The following is a 20,969-nucleotide window of genomic DNA, read 5'->3' as shown; positions in this document are numbered from 1 at the left end:
TCCCTGTTACACTCTGAATGCATTCCCAGGCCCCTTCTTCCCTACCTGCCATTTACTAATTTATATTGCAGGATCTTTTAAGAGATATAATCTTATCTAATTTTCATATCAATCCTCTGTGCTATTATGTCCATTTTACAGATGTAAACCTACAGAAAATGAGAGTAGAAAAGTAAAACAGCCTGGTAATATAAAATGTTAACAAGGAGCATATGAACACCCTTCACAAGAAGGATCCCCATGGCTATTTCTTCTTCTTTTGGAGATACAGAGTTTCAAAGCCAAGATTTAAACAATGAGACTTCTCCTGCCAGGCCCTTTCCTCCACAGGGAGTCCTCCTCGCTGCCCTTTTTCATTTCTGTATGTTCACTTCCCCTTTACACAGCCTGGTCTTGGCCCTATTCTTACACACCTGAATATGGTCCTCCCCTGTCCACCCACCCAGCTCACACCTGTCCTCAAAGGACCTCCTTGAGTCTGCCTCCACCAGGAAGCCTTCCCTTATGAATCCATCTTTTGGTGACTCTCCTTAATATGAACATAGTGGACACATTGTCTATAATATTAGATAACAAATGTACATAAGTAGACATTTAATAAAGTTGTTTCATTCTCAGAAGTCCCATAGTATAGTGTGTGTGGGTTGACTGAATCGCCACCATCCATTTGCTGATCGATGTAAATGTTCCAATTTCCCACAAGCTTCCATCCTCTTATTTGGGGAGATAGGACACCAGGGAAGTTGAGTTCACCCCTGGTTCCAAAAGTAGAATCCAAGGCTAAGGCCAGGCCAATCAGTCACCATGTGACGTAAGGTGGTCCAATCAAAGGGAACATGTAGACTGTTACCAGATGCTCTGAGAGAGACTTCCTCTTTCCTGTGGGATACAAAAGAGAGGAGAGAGTCAGAGCCAATACCAAAGAAGAAGTCAAGAAATGGAGAGAGAAAGTAAGTCAAGGTCAAGCCATGTTGAGCTGCAAGATCAAGCCTTACCTGAAGCTGACAAGCTCTTTCTCATACTTTTCAGTTGGATGTGCCAATTCATTTCTCTTTGCTTAAACCAGTTTCAGTCAGAACCTATAGCTCCAAAGGGATGCTAGTGCATGTACCTAAATAGTGATGTTTGTTCTAGAACAGTGTATATCAACCTAGAGGCAGCATAACTCTCCATTCAGAGCTCTTAGTTTTTATTTATTTTTAATATGAAATTTATTGTCAAATTGGTTTCCTCATATGTGAAAAGAGTGTAATGATAGCACCTGAATTATAGGTATTTTGTGAGAATTAAATAAAGTATTTCATGTGACACCTGACATACAGAAAGAACTCAGTTTGGGACCAGGTGGGTTTGAGATGCTTATGGCTATTCAGGAGAATGAAACAGTGGGCATTCTTGGCTGTGGGAGTCCATCCTGTATAGGGATGCAGGATGTAGAGTAGCATTCCTGGCCTCTACACACTAAATGCCAGTAGCACCCTCACCCCACTGGTCTTTACAACCAAAACTGCTTCCAGACATTTCCAAATGTCCCCAGGGGAATAAGATCACCCCCATCAAGAATCACTGCCTCACGGTATTTCATTATTGTATGTAGCTAGAATGTACAGAACACTGTTATATGATGCTAGTCTCCTGTATCTTTCCACTGTTGAAACTTTAATGGGAATTTCTTTTGTATTTCACCATCACATCTAATACTGAACTATTAGTTTGATTTGTTTAACTTAATTTATATTTTTAATTTATACTTTTTAATTTTAATTTAATTTAATTTTAATTTTAATTTTTAATTTATATTTTTAATTTACATCTAAGTTAGCATACAGTGCAACAATGATTTCAGGAGTAGATTCCTTAATGCCCCTTACCCATTTAGCCCATTCCCTCCTCCCACAACCCCTCCAGCAACCCTCTGATTGTTCTCCATATTTAAGAGTCTCTTATGTTTTTGTGCCCCCCCCCATGTTTTTATATTATATTTGTTTCTCTTCCCTTATGTTCATCTGTTTTGTATCTTAAAGTCCTCATATGAGTGAAGTCATATGATATTTGTCTTTCTCTGGCTAATTTCACTTAGCATAATACCCTCCAGTTCCATCCACATAGTTGCAAATGGCAAGATTTCATTCTTTTTGATTGCCGAGTAATACTCCGTTGTGTGTGTGTGTGTGTGTGTGTGTGTGTGTGTGTGTGTGTGTATAAAGAAGATGTGGTATATCACATCTTCTTTATCCATTCATCCATCGATGGACATTCGGGCTCTTTCCATACTTCGGCTATTGTTGACAGTGCTGCTATAAACATAGGGGTGCATGTGCCCCTTCGAAACAGCATACCTGTATTCCTTAGATAAATACCTAGAAGTTCAATTGCTGGGTCATAGGGTAGCTCTATTTCTAATTTTTTGAGGAACCTCCATACTGTTTGCAGAGTGGCTGCACCAGTTTGCATTCCCACCAGCAGTGCAAAAGAGATCTTTCTCTGCATCCTCGCCAACATCTGTTGTTGTCTGAGTTGTTCATGTTAGCCATTCTGACAGGTGTGAGGTGGTATCTCATTGTGGGAGATTTGCATTTCCCTGATGATGAGTGATGTTGAGCATTTTTTGCTCAACATTTTATAAGTGATCTTACATTAATATTTATTAAATTTTTCCCAAGATATTTTTTAAATGGTTATTTTATCATATGTGTTTAGGGAATCAACTGAAGTTTTTTCTATCTCACTGATCCCTGGATTGTATTACTAGATTTCATAACATTAAATTATCCTTCCATTCCTCAGATAATGATTAACTAGACAAGTTATAGTATTCATTTCTTAATATTGCAGTAGTTGTGATTTGATGACATTTTATTTAAAGAAAGTAATTTCCATTCCATAAAATAAACTTGTGTTTAGTATTATGTTTTAGTTGTGTTTCATTATTAAGGTTATGTTGGTTTCATAAAATAATTTTGAAAGTTTTCTGTCTTTTTATATAATTACAAATGGTTAATTTCCTCCTAAAAATTACATATTTCTGGAGATTTGATCAACTAAGCTGATCAACAACATTAAGTGAAGAGCATTTGGGGGAAATTAATTCTACAGTAACTTTCTTTTTTTACAATTTCTTTAAGTTCTCTATTTTTGAGTCAATTTTGGTGATTAATATCTTGCTATAAAATTATGTCTTGTAATCAACATTTAAAAATAGTATAGAATACAATATATTAATCTCATGAAAAGCTTTATAACATCAGTATCTGTAGGTCCATCCACTTTCTAATATCTAACTTTGCACATTTCCTTTTTTCCTGTTAGGCTTTCTGGATTTACACACTACTATTCTAATTCAAGAAAGATTTCTCTGTTCTATGTTAAATCTCTGTGTGTTGTTTATTTAAATATTTAATTAAATATTTCATTTTTATTTAAATATGTTAATAAAACCATTTAGCCTATGAATTTACCCCTTTGTACAGCTTTGACTTTACCCCATAAACTTTTACATTAAGTGTCTATTTTTTGTTGCTTTATAGATTGCCAGTATTTCTTCTTTGACCCAAAATTATTAAGCAGAGCAGTTTTTAGTTTCCAAGATCTCACATGTGCCTTTTTAAAACCTTTATTTTTTTTCTCTATTCTTCATGTATGATGTTCTACATAAACATGGATTTTCAGTATTTAATGAGCTTTTCTTTAAATTTTTGTCGCTGTTCTAAGAATGGCTAAAAGAAAGGTTTATTATCTATTCGTGGATTAAAGTTTGTTATATATTTTTATTAAATAAAATTTATATATCTCATTTTCCATGTACTCTGCACCCACATTTATTTTTCACTTGCCTTATCTGCATTGTTCTGAGCAAAATACATGGTCTTCCACAAATATTTTTTGTTATTTTCTCATATTTTCTAATGATTTTGCTATAAATAGTCTGATATTAAATTATTTGGCATCATCTACTATTTGCTTGATGACTGCTACATTTTTATGCTGGATTTTATTTTCCAATTCAGTTGTTATTATATTGATATTGTCATTCTGGCATTTTTATATATTTTCCAGGTATCTTTTACCAAGCCTTTTATTTCTAATCTTTCCCTGTCAATCATTTTGTATTAGATTTGTGTCTTGTAAACAGCATATAGTTGACATTAATTATGTGGCCTAATCTGAGAGTCTATGTATTTTAATGGGAGGGTTGACCCTTTTATTTATTGCCATAATTGTATATCTGGATTTATTACTGTCATTACATTTTATTATTTCTGTCTATGGAACTTCCTGGCTTTTTCTTATTATGCTTGTTTTTTGCCTTGTAATTCTCCATTTTTAAAATTTCTATTTACTGGGGCACCTGGGTGGCTCAGTCAAACATCTGACTTCAGCTCAGGTCATGATCTCACGGTTTGTGAGTTCAATCCCCACGTCTGGCTGCTGACAGCTCAGAGACTAAAGCCTGCTTTGATTCTGTGTTCCCCTCTCTCTCTGCCTCCCATCCTACTCACACTCTCTCTCTCAAAAATAAAATAAATATTTTTTTAAAAAGCATTTAAAAATTTTCTATTTACTAAAAAGACTATGAATTATTCTCTTTGACTTTTTTTTCTCAAATAGTTTGGGGGATGGTCAAAAATATATTTTTAGCTCTTGGGAGTTTTAGAAAATAATTTTGAGCTTTATTTTTCCAATAGTCAATATCAAAAATAAAATAGTTTCTATCCACTTTTCCCTTGAAGATGAGGAAACTAGGATGCTTTTTACTACTTTCTACTCCTCTTTCACCCAATTTCTTTGTTTATTCTGGAATAAAATGGGGTATTAGAGCCCAATTCTGTTGAGGGTTTTTTTTTCCCCACTTTTGAGAATAACTTATTATTTTCCATTCCTCTTTATAGCCATGTTAACAAGAATTATTTAGACTTTACCCCATGGTTAACTGATTCAGTGTTTCAACCAGGCTTTTTATTTGATAACCTCCCCATGCTTACGTCTTTATTTTGATACATCTCTATATTGACTGAAATATATTCTTAAATACTTTTTTCAGGAAGGAAATGGACCTTTTACACCTTATGAGCTCTTTTATTTCTGATTACGTTTCTCTATGTTCACACCTAAATGACAGTTTGACTAAATAAAAAAATACTTGAGTCATGACTGTGTTCCCTCAAAAACTCTCTAGCCCTTTATATTAGAGCAAGTTAAATACTATAATAAGACACTGCACTTCTGAGGTTGACATTTACAGAGCCCATTGTAGGGGCCAGAGGGAGCCTTCCATGAGGTGAATCAGGAGCTCAGGCCCTTTCTACTGTCCCCTGGGGTCCTCTGCCAGACTCTGTGAATCTGGCTAAGGAGCAGAGAAAGGAAGAAAGAGGAGACTAGCAGCTCTCATGGCACATTTTAGGATCCAGAGCAGAAGTAGCATATGTCACTTCTATCCACAACTCATCAGCAAAAACTGGTCCCTGGCTCACCTATATTGGAGAAAACTGGGAAATTCTGTCTTCCTCTGTTTCCAGGAGAAAAGAGAAATGACTTGATAAACACAGAGCCCTGTCTGTGCCTCATGGCTGCCCTATTGCTCTGGGGCATTTGCAGAGACCTTGAGGGATATTTTAGTCTTAATTTTTGCAACTATATATTCAACATGGTTGGGTTTTTTCTCCTTCCAGCGTGTTCATAATACTTTATCTTTTCAATTTGAAAATGTAGCCAGTATGTATGTAGATGCAGTTCCCTTTAAATTTATTTTGCCTGCACATTTAGGACATTTTGCAAGACACATTTTCCTCAGTTATGACTTTGATTTTGTTTCTGAAGAAATTATTCTGGTTTATTCTTCAGCAATACCTGTAATTCCTAGATTGGATCTCCTCTCTTCTATACACCTATGATCTCCTCATCACCCACATCTCCTTATTCTTTTTCCTCTGAATAGAAGCAGATTTTGTTCTTCTCACCAGTGATTTGCATTTTACCAGTCTTAACTCCTGCCTTCACTACCTCCACCTGCATTTTATTTATTCTATTGGAGCTAAGTATCCTTCAACTGCATTTTATTTTAGCCATCTTCTCTGCAGGCTGCTTTCACCTCAATTTGCTTTTCTTCTTATTGTTTTTTTTTATTTTATTTTAAATTTTTTTTATTTTAGAGAAAGAGATAGAGCACATGAGCAGGGGAGAGGGGCAGAGGGAGGGAGAGAGAGAATCTTAAGCAGGCTCCACACTCAGCCCAGAGCCAGTATGGGGCTTGATCCCATGACCATGAGATCAAGACCTAAGACAAAATCAAGAGTCTGACGCCTAACTGACTTAGCCACCCAGGTTCCCCTTATTATTTCTTTTTCTGTTGTCTTTTTTCTTGGATCCTTTTGTAGCATTTCTGTTTATTCATTTCCAAACAGGACATAATCCACCCAGAACAATGGTTGCCACTGGGCAGGACATGTGGTTTGCCCTTGGCCTTGCACACTGTTTAGCTGAGTAGGGTTGCAGAGTTTCAACACAAACACCAGATGGTAAGGCTCATCCTTCATGTCCTAGCAATACTAACCACAGAAGCACACAGGCCAAGCCTAGACAGAGATCAAGAACTTTCTGACAAAAGTCATACATTATCATGAACTGGTATCCTGAACAGAAACACAAACTCTCCACTAAGTAAAGGCTACATGTCAACCAATCCACACTTGGACATTTGCAGATACAGTGCTTGTGTTCAAAACATGCACAAAGCACCTAACCCTATGCAGGCCCCAAGACCAGTGAGGTTGGGGCTTCGCTGAGTCTCACCAGAAAACCAAGGGTATTTCCCCTGACAACCACCTCCTGCAAAGTCAGCAGAGAATAAAGGAATGGCTCCTCTGGAGAACAACACACAGCTGCAAACCAAAGCCAACCTTAGCTGGGTCTTAAATGTGCTGCTCCTGTAGTACCACACATGCATCGTATTGATTGTGTATTGACATATTTCTTGATCTCACAGGGAGAAATTGATGTTATCAAAATCTGGGTTAGCCACCCCCCAGTTAAGGTTTTCTAGCCTTCATTTTGACTCTCCAAATGAAGCCAAAATTATTGTTTTCTTTTCTCTTTTTTTTAATGTTTATTTATTTTTGAGAGAGAGAGAAACAGGGCATGAATGGGGGAGGAGCAGAGAGAGGGAGACAGAATCTGAAGCAGGATCCAGACTCTGAGCTGTCAGCACAGAGCCCAAGACAGGGCTTGAACTCATGAACCGTGAGATCATGACCTGAGCATAAGTTGGATGCTTAACCAACTGAGCCACCCAGATGCCCCCCAAATATTTTTTTTCTGATTCCCAGGTGCAAAACTAGTGCTTTATTAATTAGTAGTTAGGCACTGTTGAATGAATGAATGAATGAATGAATGAATGAATTCAGGAAATAAACCAACATCTAAACCAGTTCTGCCTGAGTATAATGATCAGAATTGATTGTCCCTATTTTTTTTTCTTTCTTGGGAGGAATTAGGTACTCTTAAATTTCTCTTGTTGTAAATGTTAGGACAGCTACTCACGGGAGACATGTGAGCCCTACCTAACTGGAGCATGCAGGAAGCCCAACCAGCCACCACCTGCCTGCTGTCCCAGCCCCTTTCCCAGCCATGTCTGCTGTCACCTGTCAGGCTCCACTGCCATCCAGGATCTATGGCCACCCCTGCTCCTCATAGCTCTTCCCTATCCAGCTTCCTGGGAGAGGCTCCTTGTTGTCTCCAACCTTGTTACAGCTAAAGATCTTCCTCCTGGGTCCTGTCTCTCTCTCTCTAACTCTGGGGAAATGGGAGGGGTGAGACCTGCTGCAGATATAGACACTCCCAGGTGTAGAGACATGAAGACCAGAAGAAAGATTGGGGTCAGGTTCAGAGACTCACAGTGAAGAATAGTGTGTTCTGTAAAAATGGCAGACTACAGCCCCCAAGCTTCCACATCTGACAGCTAAATATGTGATCAAGGTGACATGGTGACATGATGACAGGAATCTCTGACATAAATACAAGCCAGAATGTAATGAGGATGTTGCCTAACCACCAGCAAAGTCCCAGGCAGGATACCCTACATGATGCAAACTGAAGATCAGACAGGCAGCCCTGGTTCCTGATCAAGGTCGCCCTGTGTAGGGCCAGGTAATGAGTCCAGAGGGCTGGGGATGGCAGCAGGTTTTGGAGCCGGTATGAGCAGCATCGACAAGGGAGCAGCAGAACTGACACGTAGCCCCAGGTCTTCCACTAACTAGCTGTGCAATCTCAGACAAGGGTTACCTCCCTAGACCTTGATATGTTTTCCTATGAAACTGAATAATAACATTTGCTTATTTTTCTCATTAAGACCCACCTAGTTCCTGTCCTGTATTCCCCTCACCCATCTCTTGGAGCTATTTAACCACAGTCCACAGGTGGAGCCCTGCCGGGACCAGCAGCCAACTGTGTCTTCCTTGAGTGCCACTTTAAGCTGTAAATTAACAAGATTTGTGATAACAAGGACTGTGATATCTGCCTTACATATATTGAATAATTTAATCCTCAGAGGTAAGTACTATCATTATTCCCACTGTCATTGGTTCAGATGAGGAAACTGAGAAACAGAGGACATAAATTACAGCCCAAGGTCATATGCTAGCAAGTAGTAGAGCCAGCCTTGACCTTGCTGACTCACTGCCACAAAACTCAGTCAAAGCCAGATTTTCTGCAAACCCAGCCCTCACCTTGTACCCGTGCTGTAGTTCCTAGGCCTCTGAATTCTTTCTGCCAACCATGTTTCTGCATTACATTCTACAGGCAGTACTTCAATTCCATCCTTATTTCCTACAGCTAGAACTCTTATCTTTGTAACATGCTCAGGATTTCTATTTCTACAAAATAGGACTGGAGTCCTGGCCAACGGGGACTATTACCTGTGGTCAGTCATTCTTGTACTGATGCCCCCCGCCCCAAGCTGGAAGCTGCTCCAGGCAGGCACTGGGTCTAATCCATTAATCTTCCCTTGAAGGTGTCACTTCAGCACAGCCCAGGGCAGGTGCTCAGGTAAGGCAGCTCAGGTGGCTTCTGCCTTGGTGGCTCCTCCACCTATGAGCATGCCCTAATGCTAGGGGCTCACCTGGAACACCAGCTGTGACTGACTGAATATGGAGGCAGTTAATCCCAAACATCAGACACAGCAGGGCATGGGGGTCAGACACCCCTAGTGGTGAATCCCTTCTCTTCTATTTCATCTGCTCTTTTGTGCTTTCTCTTTTTTGGAGGTAAAATTTACATATGAAATACATAGGTCTTTAAGTATACAATTCAACGAGTGTTGCCATATGTATACAGCCACATGGCCAGCACCCCAGTCAAGATATAGAACAACTCCACCCCAGAAATTTCCCTCGTGTCCTCTTCCAGTCAATCCCCATAGGCAACCACAGTTCTGAATTTTGTCACTGTAAATTTGTTTGACCATACTCCTGGACTCCATATAAATGGACTCCTTTTGTCAGGATTCTTTCCCTCAACATATTGGTTTCTTTTTAGTTATCTTTGTTATTTATTTCTTCTTGATTGCTGACTGATAATCCATTGCATATGGGGAGATCAGACATCATTCATTTTGTGATCCTGAGAATGTTACAGGACTCTCCCATTTATTCATTCATTCGTTCACTCATTCACTTAACCAGAAGTTACCCTCTGCCTCGTGTTATGTTTTCTAAGATCATGCTGATAACACCTGCTGTTGTCTGAGTGTTTAACCAAGATTAGAGAGACAGTAAACACAGGGGTGGACTCAGCAGCCAGGCAGCTTACATACGAATTCTGGTTTCAGCCCTTACTCGCTGTATGACCTTGGACAAAGTACTTAACCTCTCTGTGCTCTGTTCTCTCCTCTGTAAAGAGATTGACTGAGGATCAACTAACCTAGTTAATTTTCATAAAGTTCTTACAATAGTGCCTGGCATGAGGTAAGTACCATGTAAGAGATTGCTATTATTACCAAATATCTACCAAGCCTTAGTACACGGCAAGTATTCATTAAATCATAGCTGTTTTCGTCCTTTTTATATTAGCCTTCACAGACACACAGGAAAGTGGGTGCACTATCAGTTACCTGGAGCAGTTCAGGACGGTGGGAAAAAGGAACCCAGTCCCTCGGCCACTATGACAAATCAACAAACCTCTACCTAAACTCAGATGACCAGCTTGCTCTGAGACTTGTCTGGCTGGTACTGAAAATCCCAGGAACATCCCTCAGTCTTGGGAAAACTGGGACAGTTGGTCACCCTAATCCAAAGCTCAGTCTTCTTATCTGTTAAATGGGCATGATAAACTGTGTTGTCTTCCTCACAGAATTGCTGAATAAGCCAATGAGAAGCCTGTAGATGCGCCATCTGAAAGTAGAGAGTGGTGCTTGTTTTGTTTCTGGGAGCGTTAGGAAAGCATACTAACCCTTGATCTCAACTTTGAATTCAAACCTTAAATTCAATCTTGAATTTGAGTCATAGCTTCTCAGCTTCCAAGCCCAGTAGCACTGAGCCCTGTACCTCCCCTGGGTTTGTAGCTTCTTCGTTTATAAAGTGGGAATAGTCATATTCAGCCCCCAGGGCTAGTGTGAGGCCTCATATGGAAAAGTACTGTCCATACAGAAACGGTACAAGTTAAATGGTAGTTAATGTGGTATGGGGGCCCTATGTCCCAGGAACTCACTCCCAGTTCTAGTCCTGTTGCCCTGATGCCTGACCCCAGGCCTCCCCGGAGCCACCCTCCTGTCAGCCCAGGAGTATCTCGCCCCTGTGTCTGACTTCCTGGTGTCTGACCAGACCCTGGACCCTGATGGCCTGCCTGAGGTGCACAACACAGAGCTCAGCCTGGCAACCCTCCCACACGCTCTTCCACCAAACCCTGAAGTCAGGCAAATGACTGCTGGAATCACAAGGCCTCAGCGGTAATCAGCACGCCAGGCCTGAGGTAATGGAATAACCCTGATGCAATTATATATTGATTGCAAGTATTATGGCTGTTGCTGATTGCTTCTTATTGATACAAATCCACTGGGCTGCCTATTTGGATAAAGTCAAGTGAGAATGAGGAGAGAAGGGGGAAGCAAGAGGAAGAGGGAGAGAGCAGCAGGAGGGAGGAGGAGGAAGAGGAGGAGGAAGGAACACATCACAGTGGCTACCCATCAGTTGAGCAGCAGAACCACAAGGTAGCCCTCAGCCTCAGCCCCCACCCTACTATACGCAGGGCCACCATTCCATTTTTACCCCATGCCTACGACTCCTGGACACCTCCCTGCCTAACAAGCACACCCACAAAGAGGCCTTGACACCACGTTTCATAGTGCCAGAGAGGAAGGTCAGGAATGATGGGTATTCCTGTTCCACAGCCATGGTGAGTCCAGCGGAAAAAAACATCAAAGGCAGCCAGTCACCGGGATGTAGCCAAACCGGGATCAGGGAGGCAGGAGGGTTGGGATCAAGGAGGCAGGAGGGTTAGGATTCAGGGGTCAGCTAACACCCTGCTTCCAGCAGAGGGTCAACAGGCCACCACATAGCCTTCTTGTTTCAGCTACTATACTGTAAGCAAGTGTCCTCTTCCAAGTCTCTGTGGTACCACAGTGTTTGCTCTGCTGTGCTTTCTGGTGGTGATTTCTGTCTCTCACGGTCCCTGAGTAGTAGTGTCTCTCACGGTCCCTGAGTAGTAGTGCTGGCATGCTGTCTAGCGTTTCCAAGTGCAAGAAGGCTGGGATGTGCCTCATGGAGAAGTTCTGGGTGTTAGAGAAGCTCCATTCAGGCACAATTTTTAGTGCTGTTGGCAGGGAGTTTGATGTTAATGAGTCAACAATATATAATTCTTAAAGTGTTTGTCAACAGAAACACACCGAAAAGGGGGTGCCTGGGTGGTTCAGTCAGTTGAGCGTCTGACTTCGGCTCAGGTCATGATCTCACATTCATGAGTTTGAGCTCAGAGCCTGGAACCTGCTTCATATTCTGTGTCTCCTCTCTCTCTCTCCCCCTGCTCGTTCTCTCTCTCTTTCTCTATCAAAAATAAATAAACATTAAAAAAATATAAATGGAAACACACCTAAAATAGCATTATGTAGTGATCCAATGATTTAAATGTTGTGATGGGAGGTTGGCAGGAACCTAGCCCTGAGTGTCCTGTAGAAGCAGCGGTCAGCAGCCACAAACTCAGTGTCCACAGCCACTCTGTGGGACACAACCACCAAACCTAGCATGTCAGCTGCACATGCACACATCACAAAACAAAGTAAATCCAGGGTCCCCTGTCTAACTCTAGTTTCCAACATAAAGGAAGTCTTGAGTCTTCTGGTAGGTTACTGACTCTGGAATGTGAACAACTTTATCCCTGACTGTTCAAAGCTATAACTGAAGATTTGTCATCGTCTTGTGCAATAGGATAATCATGGAAGAAAACTGTTGTGTGTCCGTGGGGAACAGACTACCTATAAACTTGATAACTTTGGAAAATCTTGTCTTTTTTCCCTTTAAATAGGTGTCATAATTTGCATTTGACAAGTCAGTCCTTTTCAGACATTCTCTGCAAGGTTTCTTCTAAACTTCCTTTCTTTGCCAAATGCTTTAAATGCTATGTCTCCTTGTCTTCCTTCGATTCTGACTAGCCAACAGGAGGTGAGACTGAGTTGGAGGGAAGTCCACATCAATGATGTCTGAACAGGTCCCAGACAGTAGTCAACAAGCACACATGTGTTCAGAGGGTCACAGGCTGGCATGCTCTTCATTTTTGTCTACACAACACCCAGGGCAATGTCTTGCACCAGATAGGGACTTACTATGCAGAAGCATGTCCTAGTCATGGGGTACCTGGGTGGTTCAGTTGGTTAAGTGTCAAACTTTGGCTTAGATCATGATCTTATGATTCATGAGTTCGAGCCCCACATTGGGCCCTGTGCTGACAGCTCAGAGCCTGGAGCCTGCTTCGAATTCTGTGTCTCCCTCTCACTCTGCCCCTCCCCCACTCATACTCTGTCTCTCTCTTTCTCTCAAAAGTGAATAAACATTAAAAAAAAATTAGGGGTGACTGGGTAGCTCAGTCGATTAAGCATCCAACTTCAGCTCAGGTCATGATCTCACAGTTCATAAGCTCAAGCCCCACATTGGGCTCTGTGCTGACAGCTCAGATTCCTCAGCTTCAGATTCTGTCTCCCTCTCTCTCTACCCCTCCCCTGTTCACACTCTCTCTCTCTTTCTCTTTCTCTTTCTCTTTCTCTTTCTCTTTCTCTCGCTCTCTCTCTCAAAAATAAATAAACACACATTCAGTGCAATCCAATCAAAATTGCACCAGCATTCTTCTCAAAGCTAGAACAAGCAATCTTAAAATTTGTACAGAACCATAAAAGACCCCGAATAGCCAAAGAAATATTTAAGAAGAAGACCAAAGCGGGAGGCATCACAATCCCAGACTATAGCCTCTACTACAAAGCTGTAATCATCAAGACAGCATGGTATTGGCACAAAAACAGACACATAGACCAATGGAATAGAATAGAGACTCCAGAATTGGACCCACAAAAGTATGGCCAACTAATCTTTGACAAAGCAGGAAAGAATATCTAATGGAAAAAAAGACAGTCTCTTTAACAAATGGTGCTGGGAGAACTGGACAGCAACATGCAGAAGAATGAAACTAGACCACTTTCTTACACCATTCACAAAAATAAACTCAAAATGGATAAAGGACCTGAATGTGAGACAGGAAACCATCAAAACCCTAGAGGAGACAGCAGGAAAAAACCTCTCTGACCTCAGCCGCAGCAGTTTCTTACTTGACACATCTCCAAAGACAAGGGGATTAAAAGCAAAAATGAACTATTGGGACCTCATGAAGATGAAAAGCTTCTGCACTGCAAAGGAAACAATCAACAAAACTAAAAGACAACCAACGGAATGGGAAAAGATGTTTACAAATGACATATCGGACAAAGGGCTAGTATCCAAAATCTATAAAGAACTCACCAAACTCCACACCCAAAAAACAAATAATCCAGTGAAGAAATGGGCAGAAAACATGAATAGACACTTCTGTAAAGAAGACATCCAGATGGCCAACAGGCACATGAAAAGATGCTCAATGTCACTCCTCATCAGGGAAATACAAATCAAAACCACACTGAGATATCACCTCATGCCAGTCAGAGTGGCTAAAATGAACAAATCAGGAGACTATAGATGCTGGAGAGGATGTGGAGAAACGGGAACCCTCTTGCACTGTTGGTGGGAATGCAAACTGGTGCAGCCACTGGGAAACAGTGTGGAGGTTCCTCAAAAAATTAAAAATAGACCTACCCTATGACCCAGCAATAGCACTGCTAGGAATTTACCCAAGGGATATAGGAGTGCTGATGCATAGGGGCACTTGGACCCCAATGTTGATAGCAGCACTTTCAACAATAGCCAAATTATGGAAAGAGCCTAAATGTCCATCAACTGATGAATGGATGAAGAAATTGTGGGTTATATGCACAATGGAATACTACTTGGCAATGAGAAAGAATGAAATATGGTCTTTTGTAGCAATGTGGATGGAACTGGAGAATGTTATGCTAAGTGAAATAAGTCATGCAGAGAAAGACAGAAACCATATGTTTTCACTCTTATGTGGATCCTGAGAAACTTAACAGAAGACCATGGGGGAGGGGAAGGGAAAAAAAGAGAGGGAGAGAACCAAATCATAACAGACTCTTAAGAACTGGGAATAAACTGAGGGTTGATGGGGAGTGGGAGGAAGGGGAGTGTGGGTGAAGGGCATTGAGGAGGGCACCTGTTGGGAAGAGCACTGGGTGTTGTATGGAAGCCAGTTTGACAATAAATTTCATAAAAAAAGAAAATAAAGGTACATGAGAGAACCAAAAAAAAATTTTTAATTAAAAAAAGGAAGCATATCCTAGTCAGGGTCCTTGGTTGCAAGCTACAGATACTAAACCCGTTAACTTAAACATTGTGAGATTGCCTGGATGTGGAGAGCAGTATGGATCATCAGGATTGAGGATGGTGGCAAGGCCTGAACAACACAAGAAAGGAACAGCAAAGAAAATAAAGAAAATAGCCCAGTTTGGACAAGGTGCATTTGAGATGCCTGTACCTGTTCAGCGGGCACTCTGTAAACTCCAACACTCCATGTATTTGGAAACGATTCTATTAATACTATTGATGCTATCACTATTATTAAATATTAATGAAATTTCCATCCTTGAAGAACCCAAGACAGAATCACTTCAGTGGACTGAGAACACTCTGCCTTTGTCAATTGAAAAGAAAGCGAAGATCCCATTTTTAATCCTCTTTACCTTCTTTTGCCTTGGCTATCAGTTGCAAAGAGAATGGCCAGGCATTCAGGGCAAGGCTGCCCAAGACAGAAAGGGTAACCACCACCAATTTTCAAGTAGGTAGCTGGAAGCCAGTCATGCATGTAAATCAATAACCAAAATACAACTTCAAAGCTATTGTATTTTAAGGCTTCATCTACATTGGGGGACCATCTGGTGACCAAAGAGAAGAAGTAGCATTTGTTTGGATGATGGTGGGGGTTAAGGAAGCAGGAGTCCCAAGAATCTGTGCCTACTTTGACTTCTCTACATGTCAACCTAGAGCTCTTCCCTACCTTTTGTGTGCAAGGTTTCCATGGCTCACATTTGGTGGGCTCCAGCCCAGTGATGTGGTATCATTGTGAAGACGCACTTCAATTTGCCAGGATCACTCTGAGACAAATAATGTAATACTCAGTCTGTGCCTGGAGCTCTGGTTCAGAACACATGCTGTCCCAGTCACTGAGGAGAGGGTGTTAGGAGTCAGAAGATCTCTGATCAGAGTTCTGATCAGTCACTACTCCCTGACCTTTAGCACATTTTAAAATTGTTCTTAAACTGAGCCTTGTTTTCCACATCTGTAAAATGAGGCTAGTACCATCTACCTGTATTAGAGGAGGATTGTAAGAATTAAATGGGGGTCGGGGTGCCTGGGTGGCTCAGTCGGTTGAGCGTCCGACTTCATCTCAGGTCATGGTCTCATGGTTAGTGGGTTTGAGCCCTGCGTCGGGCTCCGTGCTGACAGCTCTGAGCCTGGAGTCTGCTTCAGATTCTGTGTCTCCCTCTCTCTCTCTGCTCCTCCCCCGCTTATGCTCTCTCTCTCAAAAAAAAAAAAAAAAAAAAAAAAAAAAAAAAAAAAAAAAAAAAAACATAAAAATAGAATTAAATGGAGGTAGAGATATATGTAATAAAATACAATATGTATATCAATTACCTCAGACAGTGATTGTTCATACCTAACACCCTCTTTGTCCATAGAACACACCCAAGCTCCCCATAAAATTAATCCCTTCAGTAGTAAGAAGTACATGTACAATCATCACTGGAGTAAGCGAGAAAACAGTATGGCAATATTATAAATGAGGAGGGAAATGAGAAGAGCTAATGTCCCACATCCACTGCCCCCAAAGAGAGAAGACCCAGGGAATAATCAGTGGCAAGAGGAGAGACTCTGTCATGTCCTTGCCACTTTTTTTTGGAGAAGATGCATCCCATTTTACAGAGCTGTTTTCAGGACAAAAGAACTTATTACTTGCCTGTAGTTTTCTTTTTCTTTTAATTCTGTGAGTGTAGCCTGTAGCCTAATAGTAAGCAGAGTGTGTCTTTAATGAAACCAGTAAATAAATGTTTAAAAAAGGGGTCTGACTTACTGGGGAAGCACAATGATGCTCTATAAGTTCAAGATGTTGCTTTTCAGTGTCCTGCCTGCTGTGGCCCATACTTCCTTGCTGAAAGGTCATTTCATACATCAGGCCATCAGTGACTTACTGAAGGACAAAGGCAACTCCCCAACTTTTAACTCAGTCCAGGTCCAGCAGCATTTACTGAGTACCTACCACATATGTGAAGGGGAAGTTCCAAGATTAATGAAAACTTACATGCATGAAAGGACTCAGTACACAGTAGGCACCCAATAAAGGCTTGTTTTCATCCTTCTTGGCTGTCTTTTATTTCCTGGACCAAGAGTCACATCTACACAAGAGAGTGAGCATTTCATGGGGTTTGTACACACTCTCTCCATAGCTAAATCCTGAAAAAAAATCAGCTTTAGAAAAAATTACTTCCATCTATTTTGCAAAAGACTTGCTGACAACACACCCAGCAGCATCTGAAATTTCATCTCAACAAAGAGGGCAGGGACAAGGCAGCTAGGAGCTCTATTTTCTGACTCTGGGCTCCCCACCACATCCCTCCCACACCACACAGGCACACACATCGGAGCACATGTGCACCACTGCGATAAGGAGACATTCAAATGCCGTAATTCATCACCCTGGCCCCGGACAGAAGAGAGTGCATGTGAGCGTGCGTGCGTGCACATGTGTCACACTCCCACATGCACGTGCACCTGGAGGGCCTTTGTAGCTGGCCTGACAATGAAGCAAAGGCACAGAGCTAACAAAGGGGGAGGAAAAGGCAGGCAAGTAAAGAAAGGGGCCCCTTTGGCTGCCTCCCTTCGGTTTTGGCTGCACGAATAGGGCCAGTTAACCAGTTAATATGATAAAGGACTGCAGAAAAGGAGAGAAGCTCCCAGCCCATAGCCCTAATGCAGAAGGAGAAAAACATTAATCATCACAATCCTTTTGGGAGCTGGGGTTGTTCCCTAATGTGTTTGGGTGGAGAATTCATGAAGTCAGTGGATGGGGATGGGGATGGGGATGCTCAAGTCCCTTCCCAGAGTCCTCAGGGACCTTCATGCTAACCTTGACTGATCAGAGTCAACCCCACTAGGCACACGTGTGTTCACACACACAGACACACACTCTCCAGCCCCACCTTGGCTCTACTCCCATAGCCAACCACTCCTCTTTTGGGGCATTCTTGGGAAAAATCGAAATGAAATGAATCCACATTTATGGAGACCCACTTGGGCCAGGCACTTCCTTTTGGTTATTTAGTGTTAAGTCTCACAAGAGTACTAGGAAAACATTTTTCTGGCTATTACCCCATTTGTACAGATGCAGAAAACCAAGATGCAGAGAGGTTATATGGTTTTGATTTTGGTTTTGAGGCACACACAGTTGGTAAGTGGTGGATAGAGAATTAAAATCTAGATTTTTTTTTTGATGATCAAGTAGTATATTTTGCTTTCACATCACAACCAGTATCATCTTTCTACCCCAGATTCCTGAGTCCCACATGATACAGTAGTTCAGGAGTAGGGTCCCAGAATCTACATTTCATTACAGACTTTTTTTTGCTTTTTCTTGTTTTAGTGGTTCTGTTGAGGCATAAATGAATTACAATAAACTACATATGTTTGTGGTGAACACTTTGACAAGTTTTGACATGCTTAAATACCCATGAAACCATAGCACCATCAAGAGAGTGGCTATACCCAGCACCCAATATCCAGTCTCCTTATCCCCCTCATAATCCTTCTTCTCACCCTTCCCTACCTTTTTTCTCCCATCTTTAGGCCACCACAGACCTACTTTCTGTCACTATAGGTCAGTTTGCATTTTCTGGAATTTTACATTTATGGATCATACAGTATGTACTATATTTTGTCTGACTTCTGTTGCTCAGCATGTTTATTTTTTGATTCATTCATGTTGTGTGTATCAGTAAATCCTTTATATTGCCAAGTAGATTCCATCCTGAGGATATGCCATGATTTGTTCACCCTTCCACCTCTTAGTGAATATTTGGGTTGTTCCCAGTTTGAGGCTCTTACAAATAAAGCTCCTATGTGCATTCACATTCAAACTCTCAAACTATAATAATAAGAAAATACATATAAACTTGTCAAATCACTATGTGGTGCACCTGAAACTGATTTAACAATACAACATTGTGAGTCATCTATATTTTGATCAAAAAGAAAAAGAAGAAGGAAAAAAGTTTTAAAACAAAGAAAAAGAAAATAAACAACCCAATCTAAAAATTGGGAAAATGTTTGAATAGACACTTCATCAAAGAAGACAGACAGATGACAAATAATTACATGATGCTCAACACCATCAGTCATTAGAGAAATCTGAATTGAAACCACAAAGAAATATCACCACACACTTAGTAGAATGGCTGGAATTAAGAAGATCCATCATTCCAAGTGTTGGTGAGGGTGTGGAGCAACTGGAACATTCATCCACTGATGGTGGGAACATAAACTTACACAGCCACTTTGTAAAACAGGTGGGTAGGCTCTCAAAACGTTACATATATACCTACCACATGACCGAGGCACTTTGCTCTTAGGTACTCACCCAAGAGACATGTGTTCATACACATACCCATTCGCGAGTGTTCATAGCAGCTTTACTTGCAATAACAATCTGTGTTTTTATTTATTTATTTTTAATATGAAATTTATTGTCAAATTGGTTCCCATACAACACCCACTGCTCATCCCAACAGGTGCCCTCCTCAACGCTCATCACCCACTTTCCCCTCCCTCCCACCCCCCATCAACCCTCAGTTTATTCCCAGTTTTTAAGAGTCTCTTATGATTTACCTCCCTCGCTCTTTAACTTTTTTCCCCCTCCCCCATGGTCTTCTGTTAAGTTTCTCAGTTTCCACATAAGTGTGAAAACATATGGTATCTGTCTTTCTCTGTAACATTCTGTGTTTTTATTTTCTATTTTTTTGCATTTTATTCTGCATTTTATTTTTTTAAAACATATGAAATTTATTGTCAATTTGGTTTCCATACAACACCCAGTGTTCATCCCAAAAGATGCCCTCTTCAATACACATCACCCACTCTTCCCTCCCTCCCACCCCCCATCAGCCCTCAGTTTGTTCTCATTTTTTAAGAGTCTCTTATGCTTTGGCTCTCTCCCACTCTAACCTCTCTTTTTTTGTTTTGTTTTGTTTTTTCCTTCCCCTCCCCCATGGGTTCCTGTTAAAACAATCTGTGTTTTTAAAAGGACTCCAGATAAATCTGAAAATGAGTTAGGTTTGGGAACCATTGTGCCGTGGGTTTGTGATGTACATAATTGCTCTAGAAAATTCTCATATTCTTCAAATAACTCTATAAATGGAGAAAACAGTTGAATTAAGAAGTTAACTAGGTGGTGGAGTAATTCCATTTAATGAACCTGTGTGATGTTCAGCAAGTCAGTTCACCTATTTAGTTCTCTGTTTTATTCATTTGAACCATGAGAGGTAGTTTCAATGACTCCCAGACTCCAGGACTCTGCATCTATGATCTCAAAGAACTCCACAAAAAAACTACTCACCCTCCTTGAAAGACTGGAATTCCATACATCAGTTTAAAGGCCACAGTTTTCCCCTGATGGGAGCATCCATCCTCCTCTCTGGAAGCCACCCAGTTGTATAAGTAGGTATGACTACACATACACACACACACACACACACACACACACACACACACACACCTAAATTTGTAAATTGAAAAAGTTAATGTTTTCAGGATTGACAGTACCATAATTGTCATGAAACTACTGCAGACACAAGGACCCTCTGCTGCCTTGCAGTCCGTGTGAGGCTGTATTTTGCTTTTGTGGATCCCTTTTGTCTGGAATTATTTCCTCATTTTGAATAACCTGCAAAATGTAAGGCTGAGGACAGAGAATCGTCAGCCTCCCTTATTTGGAAATGCGTTTGTCATTTGCAGTCAGTACCCATACCTGGGGCAGTTTGGATCAAAAGCAGTTTTCAAGGCTTCGTTTATTACCACTCTTTAAAGAATTCACCCTTTGATCAAGAGCCTGGGGATTCCATGCTTTGCCCCCTCAAAATGTGTTCCTACCCCCAAGATCCCAGCGCTGTTTTTGTTTCTTTTGAAAGCCCTGTTTACTTCGGAAATTCAGCAATTGCTCCCGAAGTTCCTTTGATGTCTATTGAATTTAATATATTTCATTGCATTATGGAAAAGCTATTTCAGCTTTTGGTATCAGCATCTTCTTGATGTGCCGAGGGGTCTTTTTGTTGGGTTTTGTGTGTG

The 20,969-nt window shown here is 41.1% G+C and overlaps 1 long non-coding RNA gene across 1 annotated transcript in view; it reads right to left on the bottom strand.

Annotated features, from left to right (window-relative positions):
- Positions 1 to 579: 579 nt before the first annotated feature.
- Positions 580 to 20,969, bottom strand: part of LOC121039903 (uncharacterized) — a 59,182-nt gene continuing 38,792 nt past the window's right edge. Inside the window, exon 2 of the long non-coding RNA XR_005795044.1 lies at positions 580 to 879. This is a non-coding gene — a long non-coding RNA (uncharacterized LOC121039903). The remainder of the gene's footprint in view (positions 880 to 20,969) is intronic.

This window comes from Herpailurus yagouaroundi, unplaced genomic scaffold (genome assembly GCF_014898765.1).
Source record: "Herpailurus yagouaroundi ecotype Mexico unplaced genomic scaffold, PumYag 181, whole genome shotgun sequence".
Taxonomy (NCBI): domain Eukaryota; kingdom Metazoa; phylum Chordata; class Mammalia; order Carnivora; family Felidae; genus Herpailurus; species Herpailurus yagouaroundi.
This window is presented reverse-complemented; position numbering and strand designations above follow the sequence as displayed.